Source organism: Linepithema humile, chromosome 4 (genome assembly GCF_040581485.1).
Source record: "Linepithema humile isolate Giens D197 chromosome 4, Lhum_UNIL_v1.0, whole genome shotgun sequence".
Taxonomy (NCBI): Eukaryota; Metazoa; Arthropoda; class Insecta; order Hymenoptera; family Formicidae; genus Linepithema; species Linepithema humile.
In genome coordinates, this window is record NC_090131.1 from 26,523,978 (window position 1) to 26,542,866 (window position 18,889).

The window sequence follows — 18,889 nt, forward strand, 5'->3', positions numbered from 1 at the left end:
TGTAAAATTTTACAGTAAATCTTTCTAAATAAACGAACTGAAATGCGTTGAAAACATTCAACTGTTTTTTTGTATGTGCAATTGTTTTCACATACATTAATTTGTAATTTCTTTTTACTATTTTTGTTATCAAAAAAAGTAGCTCTGTACCTCGGACTACCAAAATATTTATCATAAAATTTCTCAAATTTCCACGCTCTAATGATTGTTTCACATCATTGCATACAAAGTTTATACAACGTGCTTCTCTATAATCTACGGTATATACAATTTTTTACTTTAATACTTATGCTATTTATTTATAAATTTTATTTGTTGAATTAATATTTATGCATGTATATAGTTACACCGGAAAAATCATGAAAACTCTTATAAGTAAAAATCTATGAATAGTATCACTTTCTAGCACTAGATGGACGTATACTATAACACTTTCTCGTAATTAAAAATCATTTACGTTTATTACTTCTTCTGTGTAGTGTACGAAGTTTAAGTATTTCAAATAACTTTATATCCATAATACAATTTTTAGAACGGTTAGGGGTTTTAGTTACCTGATACAAAATCTAAAATAAAACATTCTTTTTAAATACATATAGACAAATTAATTATATTTTATTGTAGCTAATTTATAATAATGATCTAGTCATTGCTATAGTGTTATTACATTTTTTATTTAAATACATGCTTCGTATTTAGAGATGCAATTTACTATCCCTAATATCCATACACTTTATGCACAAATGTTTACATCGAAAGGTTGATAGCTTGCTCAAAAAACAAAAATCTAAATTAAAAAAGTGGAATTACAATTGTTAGAATGTCACAATCACACACAAATAATGACTTTAATATTTTATTTTCATATTTTGTATTTTTTTGGTTGTTTAAAATTTTTAAAATTTTTTAAAAAAATTTTTCTATATTTGATCTTAAGAGTTTTTAATTATATCACTTCCTATTTCTTCTGGCTAGATGGAAACTTGAGATAACGTTAATTATATCATGATTTGATTATTCATGCCTATATAAATTCCAATTGTAGAAGCTGACTATCTGAGACTACACAGTTTTTACCTGAGAACTACTATTAAATGTTTGTCGATAGATGGCCAAAATTTCGAACAGTTTCCTGCAGTTAACTTCACTATTCTTCCTTATATATATTTCACATTAGCTAAACATGTATATAAGCAAAACTTAATATAAGAAATTTATATAATTTCTACATTTTTTGGCAGTAGTCAAAAATCTTGACCATAATTAGATCAAAAATTAATTTATTCATCACATAATAATTAAGAGAGATCAATGCACAGCAAACATTAAAAATTATAAATTACTTATTAAGAATATAATTTTAGAATGGTTTTTTCTTTCAATGTTGAAGTTCATCACTATATCGAATAACTTCACAATAACGTAAGACAAATTATTATTTAATCGTTTGAGTGCCGAAAAAGATCACGAGAGTATATGACGAAGGTGCCACGCAAGGCAGGTAGGCCCAATGCAAATGCACTTGGTTTCTACCGCGACTGTTAGGACTTGACCGACCATCACCGAATCGATGCTTTTTCTTCCGTCTTTATAAAAAGTAACTAATTATGTACAAGTAATTAATTATTTGTATATAAAAGAAGAAGCACAATCGCTCTTCGTGGCACTCGAACAGTTAATGTCAGATTGATCGTCTTTCGATAATGATTGTTTATCTTGTGATTGTTACACTTGTATATTATTAAACGTATGCAGGTTTTAATTTTCCCATATAGAGAAAGATAGAGAGATCAATGATTTAAACTTGTTTGCATTTCTAGAATAATGAAAATTCCACAGATGTAATTAGTAAAACGTAAACAGCGCTCGTTAGAAACAATAGATGAACGATCGAGATCGATACAGAAAGTAGATTAATAATGTAAAGTGTGCAAAGAAATAAAAGCATCGACGAAAGCGTTGATATAAAATATCGATGTAGCGTGATTCATGATATCAATAGCGAAACATCGGTGCATCAATGATCATTAAACATAGAGATTTGTTAAACATATTTATGTTTCTATCCTCTATTCCTAATATGCTAATAAGAATGATTGTCATAGAGCGGACACCGAAATTATTGCTTACCTTGCTTATTACAATGACACAATTTCTGACACTAATTAAATGTAAAAAAAGGGTAACATTAAAAATGCATTTACATTTGTTTATATTAAAGAAAAAAATACAAATGCGATAGTATCTGAAAAAAGTTTACGTATAAACCTGTAGGTTTCTGCAAAAGACAGTACGAAAGGAAAGTGCGAAATTTATCTTGTGTATCGCTTTAATAACATTTCAAAATGTGTAGAGACTAATTGGGCATACTTCTGTGACCCATCAGTAGAGGGCCAAACTGGGAAAAAGGTTCTCGTAGTTATACTTTCACATACTTCTCTATATATATATCTTCCGTGCAGTTAAATACTCATAAGTCATATTCAATATAATAAGTGGCAACACTTACATTTTTTGGATGTAGTAAGAAAACGTTATATTAATTCAAACATAATTTATTTTTAATGATTAATAATAAGAGTAATAAAATTTAATTTTGTATTATGTATTTCTTCGTTCTCTTATTCTCCCATATTAATTTCTATCGTTACTCAAATGTTTTTCTTTAATACACTGTTTATTCATCCATTTATCCTTTCGTACTTTCATAATATTATCAATATCACATATTTTAAAATTATTCATTGTAACTTATTGCAACTTATTGATGTATGTGACAATATATAGCTAGAAAATTCTGTACTGTATGAGATGCTCACGTAAGAAATAAAATTTTAATTTAGAAGAAAATCTTAAATTGTAAGTATTTTAATAAACATATATATATAAATCCTTATTTCAATATTTTTTTCTTATATTTTATGTCTTCCTTTTTCCTTTTGTATACCTTATTATTTATATCTTTCTCTTTCATTTTGAAAATTTTACCTTGTTTTACCGCTAGATGGACAAATACTATATACTTTTCTCGTAATAAAGATCATATATTTTTATTATATCTATGCAATACAGATGTGGACATGACATGCAACTTTATATATCCATAATACATTTTTTGGAACGTTTTTGATGAGCAACTGCCTGATATAAAGCCAAAAGTAAAATATTCCCTTAATATGAATAATATAGATAAGCAATACTCGATCTATTAAAGTACGCTTACAACTTTTTGATTATTCAAAACGCAATTATTTCTCCAGTATCTTTACATTTCATTCATCAATTCTTTTATATATCAATATTCTAATTTTAATTAATTTTATTGAATTCTTTTAGACCTTGCATAATTTTATTACATACAGAGTGTTCCGAAAGATTGGGACCAAATTCAATACAATGTGTTAATAGGATTCAGTGGATAAAAAAAGTTTATATGAATCCATGTCCAAAAATGCCTTATTAAGAAGTTACAAGTGTTCAAAGATTTACAAGCAGAATTGTTCGGTGATTATTCAGATTAGGATACATCTCACTGATTTTTCTGCTGCTCAGATATGTTGTAGAGGAGGTTCTTCTGAGTAAACCCTTGCGAGAACCATATGGAGGACGGCATGGTTGTACAGATATAACAAATTAAATTTATGCATGTATCGTAAAGGTACTTAATTACCGAAGGAATATTTAATTTCTTACAGCCAGCGCCTAGTTGGAATAATTACCGAACAATTCTGCTCGTAAATCTTTAAACGTTTACAACTTTTTAACAAAGTATTTTCGGACGTAGATTCATCTAAACTTTTTTCATCTACTGGAGTTCATTAACACGCTGTATAAATTTAGTCCCATCCTTTCGAAACAACCTATATATTTTATAATTTTCTATACACGGTGGTCCACGAGTCTGGGCCAGGTTCTGGCATTTGTTCCGTTGAAGATAGAACAAAATGGTAAAGGCGAAAGTTAAATGGCATAATTGCAATTGCAGTTGCACTTTTCTGTTGCATCACTTGTGAAAAAACGAGTCGATGGAAAAGTTTTTCATGTTGTGCCATTTAACTTTCGCCTTTATCATTTTTTCTATCTTCAATCTTCTATCTTCTATCTTCAACAGAACAAGTGCTAGAATCCGGCCGCAGTTCCGTGGACCACCCTCTCTCTGTATACTATAGTTTTCAAAAGCATTTTAAAAAAGTGATTATTAATGTAAATTCGGAAAACAAATATTATTTCTTTTGTCATTTAGGTAAAATAACGTACATCGATGATGGTATTGTAATTACAGCAACAATCTAATGTTTACTGAATAAAAATGGACAATGAATAAACAGTGAGAGAGAGAGAGAGAGAATTCAAATATTTCTTATTAATATCTAGAAGATACTACAATATGAGTTTAAGCGATTATAATTTAACACCTTAAATAATTTTTCTTAATTTTTGATACTACAAAACAAGTATTTTAGAAAAAATTATGTTTTGTTAAAAAAGATACACATCTCTAATAAAAGTTAATATTTTATAAATCTTATATGTTTTGTAAATTTCAGTGATTTTAATTTTTTCTAATAACGTATGATTTAAAGAAATCATGTTACTAAAGAAAATAAATAAATAAAAAGTGAACACTTTACGAGATGTTTCATATATCATTCTGATAAATTTTGACATGAACTATTTCTTTATTTTATGTAATATAGAGCTCTTACAGAAAAAAATAGACTTATCAAAAATTCTATTTCGTACCGCTAGATGGAAGAATGCTACATTATTTTTTCGTATTTAAGATTATATTCTTTTACTATATGTTTGTGACATATTTAATTCAATTTTCTTAAATATACTTATTATTTTATATTGTGTTACATTTTTAAGTAATTGAAACGTTGGTTTCTTTTACTTTGTATATATGTATAATTATTGCACAAAGCATGCAAGGTATTATTTAATGCACTGCCAATAGTCACAATCAAATATATTGTTGTTGTATTAACACAAAAATATCAATAATAAAGAAATCAATATGCAATCTCAATCCAATTATTGCTGAAATAATAAATAAACTTGAAAGAACACAATTTCTCTTCTCAAGTGTACTAAAAAAATGTTACCAAAATATAATATAAATGCGATTAGTTAGTTATGTTATTAATTTCCTTATTAAACATTTCTTTTTTAATATAAGCGTTATCTTTATTTAATCCTGTAAACACAAATATGTAGTAGAAAAATCAATTTTAAATGTAACAATATAAACAATTTCTTTAAATTAAAGTTTTTTTATATATTATGTATAAAAATTAATGCAAAAATACACTTGTAAAAATAAATTAAATAAAAGTAAAGCAACCTTTTTTCCAGTTATACTATAAAATATTAGATATCTAAAAATAGTTCTGTGATTTATCATTAGATGGCCAAACATGAGAATAGTTTCTCATAGTTAAAACTTGTTATATTTCTTTATATATATTACACATTTACTATATGATTATAAGCAATATACAATATATGTATTTATTACATTTTTTGGCAGTAAGCCTTAATTTTGAAAAACCCGATTAAATTTAGAAAAATAAAATTTATTACGCGCATACAATCGCATCCGGCTCGATATGCTCTATTATTATTATACTTAATCATAAAAAATTTCATGTATATATATATATACATATATATTAGTGTATTTAATGAAGGTAAAGAATACTAAATTTTTTACATAGATTATCTTTTCTTAATAGTAGCAAATTTCCGTAAAAAACTATTTAGCAGAAAATTTTATTTGATGATATTTTCGAATATATATATATATATATAATAACATCATTAAATTGTAGATATAATTTTTTAATTGCAAAGATTCTGTATCGTAATTCTGTATCGTTTTAACGTGTTAATCTTTGGTTTGATACAAATACATCTTAATGAGTAATTTGTTACTTTAATTTTTTTAAATATTAATCTAAAACTTTAAAAACATGTATCTTCGACATATACTTTTTTTTTATTACAACAAATTAAATATATTTAAAATAAATATAGTGTATAATTTAGAGATTTGTCTACAAAGAAAAAATAATTATTTAGATTTATTAACACATCTAAAATATATATACATATATTAAATATATATTTAAAAAAAACTGTCTACATATATTTAAAACTGTCTACATAAAATTTAAAAATTTTAGTTATATTTGATATATAAACACTTAGCTTGTTAAATTTGGTACAAGTAAACTAGAACATAATTGATTAACAGACAGTACTTTTATTTCTCTCCTCCAGATGGATAAGTACATTAGCATTTTCTCGTATTCAAGATTACATATTGTAACTATATTATATGATATATTAAGAATAACATATCAAACAATTTTATATCCATAACACATTTTTTGGACGTTTTTTGAGAAGACGTTTTACTGAGTGAAATCCAAAATAAATCTATGTTTTTCCAATTGTAAGTAGAAAGATAAATCCACTATATGTTCAACGTTCCTTTTTTTAGAAAAGCGCTTATTTCTTCCTCATCTATAAATTGTATTAATTGTATTAGATGATTTTATTTAATATTTTAATTATTATTATTATAATTTTTCTAAATTATTATTATTAGATTTTACTAAATATTATTTATTACTCTATATTTTATCTTCAAAAAAATTTTAGATATATTTAAATTGTGAATTTCTTCTATATTATATGTATATTTATATGTAGGTCTATTTATATACATAAAAATGTACACGAAAACTCCTAAAACACTGACTCTTTGATATCTATGAACAATTTCACCTTTATACAAAATGTGCGAATTATATGCGAATGTACAACGAAAAACTAATAATAGACTTTATAGGTAAAAAAACCTACTAAAAATACATAACTCTCTTACCTAAGAGAAGTAAACTTAAAAGAAAATTTTCAAGAACATCAGATCTAAATAACTAATTAAAATATTAATCTATAAAGGCTAGCCTTAGACTACCTGAAAGACTGAATAGAATTTTTGTCGCTAGATGGCCAAACAGAAAAAATAGTTTCTCGTAGTTGAAATCTTATATACGTCTCTATATATATATTGCACGTTAATCGTTTAGTTCATAAGCAATACTTAATACAGTATCTATTTTTTGAAAGCAAAATTTTTTTTATAAAACGTAAACGTATTTCAAAAGATAATTTTTTTTATAGCATTTAAGTAATAGAAAGAGAAGAGTATCAGAGTTTTTAATGGGCTTTCTTTCACTATTTCTATTCTAGTATAGAAATAGCGAATATTCTTGTAACTTTTAAAAAAATAATTATTTATTTTCAAATCTTGTTATCGATTATATATAAATATGATTTTATAATCACAAAAGTTAGATACATGATTATGTGTTAATTGGATAATATTTTTAAATTAATATTAATAAATAACAAATTCTTCTCAATTTCTATAAAAAGGATAGAGTATCAAATAATGGATGTTTTTCATTACATAATTATTATACAAATGTGTATTAATTTTGTTTTGTATGCTCCTAACAGTTAAATACAAAACATTTTTCTTATTAAAATTTTACTTTTCTAATTTATAAATATAATTTGTTAAACTAACATTTATAGACTTTATATATGAAGATTTGAAGAAAGTAGAAATACAAAATTTGGGTCAAAAATAGAAATGAATGCAAATAAAAATAATAGCATTCTACGACGCTAGATGGATGTATAGTATAGCATTTTCTCGTAATTAAATACTGTTTCTTCTACTATTTATCTCTTACAAAGCACCAACTTGCGCTCCATAACTTTATATCCATATCACATTTTCTGGGACGTTTAAAGGCTTTCCATGTACTAAACGCAAAATCTAAGATAAAACGTTTTCTTTTTTAATATAGATAGATCATTTATATCAAAGTTGTCACAATTTTGTGATATACAAGTCAAAAGCAAAAGATGCTCACTTACTTCAAAATAGCTTTAATTTACATTACAATTTATTTTAATTAACATATATAGAAATAATCCATTATGTATTTTAAATTTTATATCTATAATGTAAATTGAAACGTTCATATTCTCTTTTGCATAAGACATAAACATTCTAATAAACTAAATCCATACATCTTAGCGATATATATATTTTCTTTTTCTTATTTTAATTATATTTATGTGATATAATAATTTCATATTTCAAGTTTTTTATTTACGTTACTAGATCGAACAAATTTTTGAAACCTTACGTATTCCCGTCCGAGATTCTCTTTTATCGCGGAGTTAAAGAATGAAAAAATAGAGAGAAAGAAAGACGGAAAAACCCCCTTTTACGTGTCCCCTTTTTTAACCCTCGGAGGCTGCTAGCACCTGGACCCAAAACTGTTCACCCTTCCTACTTTTTAGAGTTCCCCCTTTCTCCAGTCTACAGCTCCTGATTCGAAGCTTTACCCCCTGCACGATTGCTCGAAGGGTTGTTTTAAATAATAATAACTCAACCCCGATCGCACATAGGACGACGAACTCGATGCTCTTCAAGCTTCAGTATGTTACCGGTAAGGCCACGTGTTCTTTCGCGTCGCGTAATTTTATATCTAATCTCGTAGTGATTCAGATATTGCAAATGTATTATTTTAACAATTATATACAAAGTGTATATGTGTGATCATTAATTATGTTATACATATATTACGTTATGTTAAAATTGATTTCGTTAACTTTGCTGAAATATTCCGAAATTCTATGTTACTGTTACGATATAAATAATATAAATAATACAAAATATATTAATAATTTTCCTGACAAATGTTAAATAAAAATCTATAATTTTATAACTCCAATAAAGGTAAGATATCTTTACTTTTTTAGAATGTAAGCAATTTTGTGGTTATTTCGTGTTTATAAACAAAGTTTATAAATAAAGTAATACTAAATATAAAAGATTACATATTAGGTGATCACCAAATTAATGATCACCAAAAAAGTTCTTCCCATTTTTCGATAATCATATTTCTCGGAATTGTTTAAGAACTGATGTAAATATAATCTGATGGTTTCGTAACATACATTGAATGCAAATTTTTTGTACGTTAATTTCGAATTTGCCACGAATTTGCTACTTTCAATTCGTCATAATTCAGGGATGTCTATTTCCCCGTCAGGGAAGCATCTTTCAGGGATTTATCCCTGGTAGTGCAAATCTGAAATTAATGCAAATTTTTTAAACTAATGCTGGGCGGTTCTTTTCTTTACTGCATTTTCTTTAAATGCAGAGCAAATTTTTTGGCAAACTAACGCTTTCTAACGTTTTGGAACCAAGTTTTTTAACTTGTACAATAAATAAACATGAATCACGCTTACTTAAACAGATATTAAAGGGGTTAACATATTTATTTAACTTAAACTTTACAACTTGATATGCAGTAACTAAATAAAGTAAAGTAGGTATATATTTTACAGTAAAAAGAAAATTCCCTGTACAACTAGTCATGATTAGACTAGACAACATAAACAATTCCGAGAATTATGACTAACGAAAAACGGTAAAAACTTTTTTGGTTACCTAATATTAACATAATTTTAACACAATTTTAATATTAATAATATCAACATAATTTTAAACCAAAGATACATTAAATTTTTAAAGAAAATATTGTGCATAATCTTTACTCGATAATCAAAATTATAAACAGTTTATTCCAGTGTTTCTTAAAATTTATTAACTAATTTTAATGTGTCAATAAAAAAAACAAAGAATTAAGGAAAAGCATCACTGACCTTCTGAACAATGATTGGTGAGAAGTGTAAAGAAATCGAAGTGGCCACGGCGTGAAGTCAATGAAACCGCATTTCGTTTCGCACAATGCTCCAGTTTTTCTGTGGTTCCTAACGGTAGTTGACGGATGTCATCGCCGTTGTTGGAGAACAACAAGAAGAGTCCAAGGAACTTCAATGGCAATCTGTGACGTGCAATAGCTTTGGTAATTTGTTCCATTGCCGAACAGGTTCGTTCGACCGTTGCGCGACGGAGAAAATCAATCGTATACGCCGCCGTGTAAATTCAAGATCTCGGCGAAGAGAGAAGGCAAGAAGAATCTTACTACGATCTTCCGTTCATCTTCATTTTAAGATCTTACTGCAGATTATCGGTTCTTTTCTTCGACGGTTTTGTTGCTGATTCATAGCTGGTAAGTAGTTTTGCATGTGTAATCTAAATATAGTTTGTAGATATATTTAGGCTAGAGAATAATTTTTAAGAATGTTATTTGAAACAAAACTGTTCGTTGCAAGATATATTATTATAAAAAATTTAAATTAATATCATATTTGAATATAATAACTTAAATATAAAAAGCTAGAAAATTATTAAAAGTGTTTATATATAAAATATTTTAGCCTACTGTGATTCTGTAAAATATCTAAGTATTTTATAAATTATTAAATATATTATTGTATCAAAAAATTGTATAAAAATTTTGATTTCTTAATATCTGCTAATTATATTTTTTTATTAACTTCTAACTAGAGAATTTTTGGAAAAAATTTAGACACATGATATAATCGAGATATATTATGTAAAAAAAAATCAATAATAACGTGCAACAAAATTGTCAAGGCACAATTTTTCCTTTTACGTGCTACAAGATGAAATCGATTATCAACATGCTCACGTTCGAACATTCGGAAAACTCACTGGCTTTCCTTATTGTAGAAAAAAAAATAAAAAAAACAGATTCTCCTGTGAAAAGCCAAATTCACGCCGGCCGCAATTCACGAGTCACGCCAGCACGTTTTGTAGTGGCAATTTTTGTTCGACTCATTACCCAGATCGGGCAAAGTCGCACATGTGTCGGCGATGCGGTACAAAAACGCGGCGTATTAGATTCGAGAGAAAAAAAGCGAGAAATAAAACAGCGGGCATCCTGTACACGCGCACATGACTGAGGCAGAGGGTTAGTTGGATTTTTAGGGGTAGCCCGCTACCCCTAACCGTGTCATCCCTATTCAGGCCTAGACGCGATCCCTTGAAATTGCATGAGCGTGAGTTTACGAAAAGGTGGAAATAATGCCGAAGTTCTACGGTGAATCCGTTAACTTCTCGTCGCTCGGTTTCCTTATGTCGTCTGAGCGATTGGCTCGTTTGATAGATATAATTAAGCAGACGAGCGTAAAAAATGCATTACTTTTTGCAGATATAATTATCCCATAATCAATTTTTCTCAGAAACGCGAAAATAAATTTCTTAATTAATTCAAATTCAATTAAATCAATTAATTTTAATATAATTATTTTCTCCGCGACGTGACAGATCAATCAATTTTTTCTCAATTCAATATATTATTGTTATAAAAAAGGAATAAAATATATAGTAACAAATATTCTACGTTCGAAGCATCTGATAAAAAAAATACAAATGTGACAAAACTGTCAGATTTTTCACGGACATTTTTAATTGAGCCAATCGCTCACGTAGAAATAGAGGGTGTCGGAGGTGTATAGAAAACTCCATTGGCTATTAGGTCAATCCCCGTGCATCGGTATCAGCTTGCAGGCATTGTGTTTCATTTTCCACGAGTATATTAGCTTCCTTTTCTTCCTTCTGCGTCGAGCTAGGTTACATTAAACCGTAGATTTTCAACGGATCTCCGTCACTCTTTCCTACGCTGCCTCCGTTGTAGAGAACGAGAAAAAAATGTGAATCAAATCCGTCTAGTTGTACAATAGAGCACAATGCTCGAGTTCCACAAAAAGCTGCGCATTGTGATGCGAAATTATCATGTTCGACAAATGGCGAACCCGCAACTTGTTTTGAATGAGAAATACGGAAAATCCTTTCGTTCAATTTTAAACAATCCACATTAATAAAATATTCTCTTCCATAAAAAAAATTTTTATCTTTGTACGAAATCGATTACTATAATAAAATCTTTTTTCTTCTCTTATAAACGGCCGTGATAATTCTTTCCAATGTATTTTTAATTTTTTAATTTTTAACGTTGAGATAAAAAAGCATTATAACTGGTTCGTATATCTTTTTCTTTTCTTCCATCACATCTCTTTCTCTAGTCTGTTCTTCCATGAAGTCACATAAAACGCATTAAACCATGCCTCGCCGTCGATCTGAACTTATTAGCATCGATTATTCCGTTCTGGAATGTGGTCTTGGCGCTTTTCTCAATACGGATGGCTGACTAATTCACCTTGTCGGTTATCTCGCCGCACTTTCTTCGCTTTGTAATACACAAATTGCGCAGGATATGGATCAATAGGCCCGTAGCTCAGCCGCGCACAAGTCGACTGAAGTAAAACTCGAAGAAGCAATAAAAGATTTGCTTCTTTATTCGCGAAGACAGTATTTAGGATTTTTATTATGCTATAAATATAATTTTCCGTTTTAATCCGTTTCATGAAACATATAAAAAAATAATACCTCTTTTTTAAATCATAATTATGTTAATTAGATATTCAATAAAGAGAATATATTGAGATTTCAAAAGTTTTTACAAAAAAAATACTAAAAAATAATGAGAACAAATATTATAACGTACAAAAACAATTTTAATAATTTTTTTAAAATACTTATGCTAAAGATTAAATAAAATTTTAATTGCATTTTATGTGAATTTAATTAGCATATATCACAAAAATATAAAAAATATAAAAAATTACGATAATATGTACTACTTTTTAAATTGCTTTGATTATTGTGCTAATTGCTCTACAATTTGCATATGCGATAAAACACGTGGGAGAATACGCCTTCAGTAATCAGATAATTGCTTCCTTTTTGTATTGTACGTACTTTGTGTCATCATTTCTCTAAAGAATTATAGAGCTGTGCATTTAGAATAAAAATCGCCTGTGAGACGTTATAAAATCCTTTTTCCATCAATAATTTGCCTTATAAATGTGCGGTTTAGTGAGCATAATGCATACTCTTTGCGCGTCGCAAGAACAGAGCTAGCACGAAAAGAGGAAAGAAAAAATTGGGTCGTAAAATTGTGGTTGTCTAAGGTACAACCAGGTGCGAAGAAAGAGGAAAGCAAGAAAGGGGAGATGAGAATGGGTTGAAAAAAAGTCGTCGATCTGTGCGGGCGCTTATAACAGCATTTCTAAGCTAGTCAAGCGTATAAAAAATAATTATACGAGTAACTGTAAATGCAGAAACGGAGCTTCGCTTTCTTCTTGTCTGGTTTGAAGCGCGTAAAATTTTTTCCCGCGATCGTAAAACGGTTTCTCGAAAATCGACCGCAGTCGATGCAATCGGATGCTTCTGGTTAAGCCATTCGCACGCGAAATCGGTTTCCGGTTACACGTTAAAAATCTTGTTTAAAAGTCACAAAAGCAAAGTATTTTATAATTTAGCAAAAGTATTCTTTTTTGCTCTAAAAAATAGTGTCCAATTTTAAATATTGTCATTAACTTAATAACTTAATCGCCTTAATTTAATTGAATATTTATGTTAACTTCGTTATTAAAGCAAACTGGATTTATAAATACTATAACGCATCATGGACATTTCTACACGCCATTTTGGCCGTCTAACAGTCATCGGGCATCCTGACAATGGGCCAAAAGTAGCCAGGGGTAGTGTGTGGACAACATACTGATCCATTCCGGCGGGGGATTCGACGGGGGTGCCGCGCAAGGGATCGCCCTTTACCCTCCCGATGGGCGAGCCCATTGGTCAGATCAGAGTCTGTCCCTGGACGGGACTATCGATTATTTGTTACCGATTTCCAGGCTGTACCTGCAATAGAAGTACAGTTCCTGTCTGCTCGCGGCAGGAGGTGTGGTCTGCCCTTTGCTGCAGCACCTACGGGGCCCTTTAAAACCTGCTATGCAAATCGACCCACCGCCGACTTTCCCAGATGATCCCGCCGCGAATCTCAGCTGATCGCAAACGACGTGGTTCTTTATTTTGTCATCGTGTGGGCCGCGCACGTCGTTTCATTAAATCAGCGTTGCGCGCCGTCTTATCGCGATGGCAATTAGCATATCGAGAGAACGTTAATGTACGAGAATTACTCGCATCTTCTCGTGGGAGTCGAAGGGAGTTACGAGCGTACAAGGCTTTGTGTGGTACGCTTTCCGATAATCATCATAATTTATTTGTTTACTAGCTATTGGTTTAATAATAAAAATTATGTGCAGGCAGACAATTATATTCTTTTAGCTACAGCATCTTTGGCCAATTTTCTCGGAATTCTTCTTAATAAAAGAAGTCATAATTTTATTACTTTTTTCTCATTTTTTATATCTTTTTTATTATTAAATCTTCAATAAAAATTTTATTAAGATAAAAACCATCTAAAATTGATTAAAAAGAATTTAATTTTCATGCATTTTTGCTTTAAAAATTTAATTCATCAGAAATTTTTCCTTTTAAATCGTTAATTACTCAAAAATTATTATATTATATCAACATTTTTGTTGAATCACGATTAATTTTATACAGGCCATTTGTAGCAAAAAGAATATTTGATAATTTTATAACACACCTTCTATTTTACTTTCTTTTTCGATAACAAAAAAAAATTTGGGATGGAAAATACGCCATCAATATTAATATCACGTGTAAGACTAACACTCGCAAACTTGGAGAAAAAATAACTATCCAACTCTGACTGGAATACGGGATTAAAAACTTGTCACGATTTACATTAGCTCACTCTTTTTATCTTTCTTTCTCTCCTACCTTTTTCTGTATCCACAAGCAGAGTCAATCAGAGCGGAGTGCCGTGTGTGTGTGTGTGTGTGTGATGCTGACGTACGTCGCAATTAAAAATTGCGTGGTCTGGCAAAAGGCGGACAATCATACTGTCAGCTGGAAGGACGATAGCTCCCTTTATCCAGCGAGTCTTTGGTCCCGTCTTTTTATTTCCTCCCGCTGTTCGTCCGATTCGAGAGAATCAAAACGTCCCTTCAATGTCGCAGTGGGGCAAAGAGATTATTTTCGCGGATATAAAATTTCCACGAGTACGTGGAAACGTAATAAAAGTTGCGGCACAGCTTTCTGAAATTCGAAGGAGAAAGAATATATTTTTTCGCATCTTGAAATGAAATTTTATTCTTATACTTTTTTTTTAAATATTAAATTCTTATAAGCACTACTTTTATAATAGAAATATTAATTTTTATTTATTCTTTTATCGTTAATTGTTAATTTAACTTGCAAAATTTAGTTCTGCAAAAATACTCCTTTACAATTTACATATCCATAATATGCTTTAATTGTTAATAGAACGTAAAAATTTAAGTGCAATGTTCAAAATATCTACTTGGTATCAAAATTGACTTGAAACTTCTCATTTCCATAAATCAAATTAATTCTGGAAATATCTGACGTTTCTATTTTTCACTTTTAAATGATGTGATATCAATATTGCATATCAAGGATTAAAATAGAGAAATTATAAAGTTAGTTTGTGCATTACTATAAATAATCAAAATAAATTGCATCATTTATGATACAATATCTTTTTCTTCTTTGTTTCCATTCCATGTTATTTCTTAAAATAAAAGTGTTATTTAAACACCAGAGAACAGATCATTAAATGCTAAAGTCATCTGCAAATCTAGATTTAGCATTATTACAAGAATAAATTCAATCCATAAACAAAAAATGTTGAATAAAGTATGTTAGCGTTTAGAAACACGATAAAAACAGTTCAACACTTATACATTTGATATATGACTTTTCTGCTGTGTAAAATATTCTCTTTACAATCTGTTTATGCAAAAATTTTATAACAAAAGATATAGAATATAATCTCAAAAATCTTACAAAAGAATTCATAAATGTATTAAACCTGCAAGCAAAAAGTGATGAGTCTAGACAGCGGAAAATGAAGATGCAACTTGTATGGACCACACCGTCGAGTTTAGCGTTAAAAATCAATCGCGGTCCACCGCGCGGTAATGGAAGCGCGTAATTCGGCGCGCGAATGACATTAATTTCCAGACGACCTGACACACCGACGTGTCGCGCTCTCGCTCGAAATAATCGCGCAAATAGACGCAAACCAACCTGGGCATCCATATTCTCTGCAAAGAGCAAGACACAGCGCACGACGACGCTGCTACATCACACTGGTCATTGCTCCGCGACGTCGCCATTTTGTGGCCGCGCTCGCGCGCTGGCTGGCAAGCTGGTAACTTAAACGGACTTCAGATGGTGTGCGAGTGTGCGTGAACTTGCGTGCGGGGGCGAGGGGCAGCCACGTGACTCGCGGGACCACGCTTCCGGATTGGCCCATCGCGGCGCCTCGGGTGACGTAATAAAGCGACGACGCGCAGACTACCTAGGCTAGCGATCGACGACAACTGAACGAACGTACCCACCCACCGGTTGTGCGTGTTTCATGTATCTATGTGTTCATCGTACGCGTGTGCGTACGCTCGCACGCGGGAAAGAGAGCAGTCGACGAACGAGCGTCGCGTCGCGAATTCTTGAATTCGGTGGATCTGCTCGTGATATCATGCGATTTATTCAGTACCGCAGGCCGTACGACAGCATCTCACGCGCAAATGATCGACGTTTCGAGAGGAGGTATGGCATGATTCTGTATTCTCTTCCCCTCGGGTTACACGGCTTTTGCTTTACGCGTTGTGATGATAAGACTTTATGGAAATCGCTAGAGAGGTTATTTCGCGAAGTGTTTATTTTTGGCGTTGTAGGAAAATTGCGTTGTAAAGCAGCAATTTTGAGGAAATTGAATGTTTCCAGGCTAATTAATCATTAAAATATGTAATACACAATACATTTTACATACTGCTTTTCAGAATAGAAAGGTTTATTTTTATTGTACGAACATTACTATGTCAATCATATCGATTATTTGAACTTAATTATCAATCATATACAAATATATTTTCAATTTTTACTCTTGAATGTTTGTTGTACAGCAAATTCATAAATTTATTCTTTTGTTATGACATAACCGCACTTACTGGAGCAATTATGCGATAACAACGCAATGCTAAGAATTAAAAGTAAAAATTGCATATGTAATCATTTCTCCATTATATTATTGATTACAAACTACAGCCTGTTTACGTAATTAACGATTTCTCAATCGCATTCTTGGGAAAAGCACTGATGTTGGACATGGAAATAATCATAGATCATTATCAATGAATCATCGCTTTCTTAGATATCTTATAAAATATTTACACGTCGATTTTAACACCATCATTATTTGCTGTCTACTTTCTACTGACATATTATTTTATATATGCTCGCATTTCACAAGGAATGTAGATCTTGTACACTTTCAATAAAAATAGCAATTTAAATAAGAAACGTCAGACGCGTTTTATGCAGCATAAATTGAAATTTAATATTAATTGACTTTCATAATCTCGAAATCACAAAGTGCAAAAAATATACGTTTGTGGAATAATCGTCAATCATTAATTTATCTTTTGCTTTATTAAAATGTGTAGCAAAATGTGAAGTAAAATGTGTCGCAAAAAACATGTTAATTTTGGACGAGAGTCTCTTTTGAAAAAATGTATGTCAGTACGTTATTACGGCGATTGAAACGAACGAGAGCCAAATAGGCTCGAAAAATGAGTTAGCTGTTTTGATAAGATAGTGAGAAAAAAAGATCGAAGACGAAATAGCCGATTTCCAGGAAGGAAATCGAAGCGAGATGAAATTGCGACGGATATTATCAATTTAGTAGTCGCGAAAGTGGTCCTTGAAAAAGGAAAAAATAAAATGAACGACTCACGAGAAATTAGAACTTCGTAAAATCAGCGTTAGAACACTTCGAATTTTGTTCGTTTCGATTATTACTTGAATATTTTAAGAATAAGTATTCTGACAATTAAATAATTAAAAATATTCTCAATATTAAATTCTTAATATTAAAATATTTTCAATTTATGCATTTACGTTTATTTTTACGATTATGAAACTTTTCACCTCTTATCTGTCTTACTTTTGCGGATTATTTTATTTACGATATTGATTTATTATTGTGAAACAACAAGACAATGATATGTACAGTGGCGTCACAATAACTTCATTTTATTTGGATAAAATATTTATTTATTCAGTAATTAATATTTTTGTTATCTCTCTCTGCTCGTTAGTGAATTCAATCTCAATTACATGAAGAGTTAGTATGTAGATATTTATTCCATAATTTTGATATGATAGTAGTGTGTGTGCATCTGTTTTATCTTACAATTGAATATGGAAATGAATAAATATTTTATGAAACTCGCCGGCGATTGATCGAAGCGTTCCGTGCATTCGTGACATCCGGATATGCCGCAGAATCCATCGGTTTCGATCTCGCCGCAGGCGTGCGTGACACATGTTTTACATGAGACTCATCTGATCTCGATTTACAGGTTAACGAGCAAGGAAAATCGATGATCGAGAGAGAGAACATCGCGGGATTTGAAAAAGCATAAGGGTAACTCTCCCACACGTAGTGGGGGTAACGAACAGGAGAGAGATCGAGCACGAGTCCTCCACCAGCATTCCGTCACGGGCGCTCGTGACCGGCGGTTGTGTTTCGTTGCCGTTAGGCGTATTTCGCTGAGAAAATCGCGCAGCGTTTTTCGCGGGGACGTGTCCAGGAGCCAGTGATGTGGAAAGCTCGAGGGAGGTTGTTTCCAGCGATCTACGTGGTCTACGGCGATGTATGGGTTCCCTCTAACTCCAAATTGCTGATTCGTACACCGACAGGATTTCCAGGTAAGGCTAGGTTATTACATTAAAATTAATTAGCGTATTAATTAAATTAATTGGATAAAAGATCATGGATATCAATGTTGCAAAATTGCTATAATAAATCATTCCCGTGAAAACTATGAGATAAAATTTGATATGCTTTGTTTAATAATAAGTGACACGGTAATTTTAAAAATGATTAAAATAGAATAT

General features: G+C 30.5%; 1 long non-coding RNA gene across 1 annotated transcript; it reads right to left on the reverse strand.

The window, feature by feature from the left end:
• Positions 1-4,012: 4,012 nt before the first annotated feature.
• LOC105671650 (uncharacterized) lies at positions 4,013-17,704 on the reverse strand. Its single transcript, XR_001100657.2, has 4 exons — positions 16,016-17,704; positions 14,684-15,001; positions 9,763-9,944; positions 4,013-6,531 (listed from the first exon to the last, which is right to left on the reverse strand). It is a non-coding gene; the product is annotated as an uncharacterized lncRNA (long non-coding RNA).
• Positions 17,705-18,889: the final 1,185 nt, after the last annotated feature.